The sequence below is a fragment of the Borostomias antarcticus genome, assembly GCF_949987555.1.
Source record: "Borostomias antarcticus genome assembly, chromosome: 9".
Lineage (NCBI taxonomy): Eukaryota > Metazoa > Chordata > Actinopteri > Stomiiformes > Stomiidae > Borostomias > Borostomias antarcticus.
Window position 1 is genome coordinate 27,144,506 of NC_140242.1, and position 2,500 is coordinate 27,147,005.

The 2,500-nt window shown below is 51.1% G+C and overlaps 1 protein-coding gene across 1 annotated transcript in view; it reads right to left on the minus strand.

Moving 5' to 3' along the window:
- Positions 1-2,500, minus strand: part of bmpr2b (bone morphogenetic protein receptor, type II b (serine/threonine kinase)) — a 63,052-nt gene that overhangs the window by 29,807 nt on the left and 30,745 nt on the right. The gene's annotated exons all lie outside the window — the stretch shown is intronic.

The following is a 2,500-nucleotide window of genomic DNA, read 5'->3' on the forward strand; positions in this document are numbered from 1 at the left end:
TGTGTTTGTGTCTGTGGTGTGTGTAGTGATTGAGTGTGACAGCAGCAGTCTTGTCTCACCTCATTCTCTCCCTATTAGCAGTGAGTCTGTTCTCTGTACTGTGTGCCTGGGGATCTCTGGAGATCTCTGGGGTACTCTGGGGAACTCTGGGGAACTCTGGGGATCTCTGGAGATCTCTGGGGAACTCTGGGGAACTCTGGGGTACTCTGGTGTACTATGGGGAACTCTGGGGAACTCTGGGGTACTCTGGGGATCTCTGAGGAACTATGGGGAACTCTGGGGGACTCTGGGGATCTCTGGGGTACTCTGGGGAACTCTGGGGTACTCTGGGGTACTCTGGGGAACTCTGGGGATCTCTGGGGATCTCTGGGGAACTCTGAGGAACTATGGGGAACTATGGGGATCTCTGGGGTACTCTGGGGTACTCTGAGGAACTATGGGGAACTATGGGGATCTCTGGGGTACTCTGGGGATCTCTGGGGATCTCTGGGGAACTCTGAGGAACTATGGGGAACTCTGGGGATCTCTGGGGTACTCTGAGGAACTATGGGGAACTATGGGGATCTCTGGGGTACTCTGGGGGGTACTCTGGGGTACTCTGGGGTACTATGGGGAACTCTGGGGATCTCTGGGGTACTCTGAGGAACTCTGGGGTACTCTGGGGTACTCTGAGGAACTCTGGGGAACTCTGGGGAACTCTGGGGATCTCTGGGGTACTCTGGGGTACTCTAGGGGTACTCTAGGGGTACTCTAGGGTTACTCTGGGGTACTCTGGGGTACTCTGGGGTACTCTGGGGGACTCTGGTGTACTCTGGGGACTCTGACATGGCTACTTGCCTAATCCAATCCTGGATCTGTCTGGTGGACAGAATAGGGAGTAGTGCAAGTGCCTTTAACGGGGTGTACCCTGACAATCTAACGTGATGTTATAGTCTTATAACATGTGATGTTATTGTCTTATAGCATGTGATGTTACAGTCTTCAACATATGTCTGGTCCCAGTTTTCTTTCCAAAGAAATTCCTTGTAAATGTACCCCAGTGATTTGTCTCAAAGTATTTTCCCTGACCTGGATTTCATCCCAGTGACGAGTCTGGAGTGAACCACACGATTATAAACTCATTTCAGGTCAGGGAGAGTGTATGCATGTATGTACAGTGTGTGTGTGTGTGTATGTGTGTGTCTGTATGTATGTATGTGTGTGTGTGTGTGTGTGTGTGTGTGTGTGTGTGCGTGTGTGTGTGTGTGTGTGCGTGTGTGTGTGTGTGTGTGTGTGTGTGTGTGTGTGTGTGTGTGTGTGTGTGACGGTGGTCTCCAGCCAGTCTGCCTGCCTTTCTGCTCTGTTCCATCCTGTCAGCACACGCTCCCACTTCAAACAGCACCATTAAGAAAAAAATCTGGAATGTCTGGGCAGACACACACACACACACACACACACACACACACACACACACACACACAGGCAAAGTAACACGACACTCCCTCCCGGTGCACTCTTCTCATGAACACAAACCAGCCTTAATTACCTGATATCACATGTCAACGGAATGGATCATTTGCAAAACTGGACGGTAAAAGTCTCTCGATGTGCCTGTCAGGACCTGGGTGAGTCAGCCTGTGTGTGTTTCCTGCCCAGTATGGAGGAAGGGAGGGGATTCTAGAGCTAGACTAGACTAGAGCGATTAAAGGGGCCCGATGTAGCATCATTGTTTTTTGTTTACGTTCCGATTTCCTTCCCCCACCCACAAAAAACATTGCAAGTTTCGTTGTGGTCTAATAAACACATTGAATGTACGTCCTACTTTATAATTCCTTCGCAAAGTGTTTTTTTTTGAATGTTAAAGGAACATTTGGGGAGATTAGCTTGTTTGCCATCTTCCCCAGTCAGACAAGGAGATACATACCCTTCTCTTCTCTGAGCGCAGCACTTACTGTAGCATTGAGACCCGCGCCGTTAGCCTAGCGTAGCTGTAGCATTGAGACCCGCGCCGTAAGCCTAGCTTAGCTGTAGCATTGAGACCCGCGCCGTAAGCCTAGCTTAGCTGTAGCATTGAGACCCGCGCCGTTAGCCTAGCTTAGCTGTAGCATTGAGACCCGCGCCGTAAGCCTAGCTTAGCTGTAGCATTGAGACCCGCGCCGTAAGCCTAGCTTAGCTGTAGCATTGAGACCCGCGCCGTTAGCCTAGCTTAGCTGTAGCATTGAGACCCGCGCCGTTAGCCTAGCTTAGCTGTAGCATTGAGACCCGCGCCGTTAGCCTAGCTTAGCTGTAGCATTGAGACCCGCGCCGTTAGCCTAGCTTAGCTGTAGCATTGAGACCCGCGCCGTTAGCCTAGCTTAGCTGTAGCATTGAGACCCGCGCCGTTAGCCTAGCTTAGCTGCAATTGCTGGAAGTGGGATCTCCTGCGTCTGTGTTATTCAACGTAATATTTACGTCTGTAAAGAGACTAGGACTGGCGTTATGCTGTGTTCACACCGGGCGCGGCGAGAAAATTCACGCCGCC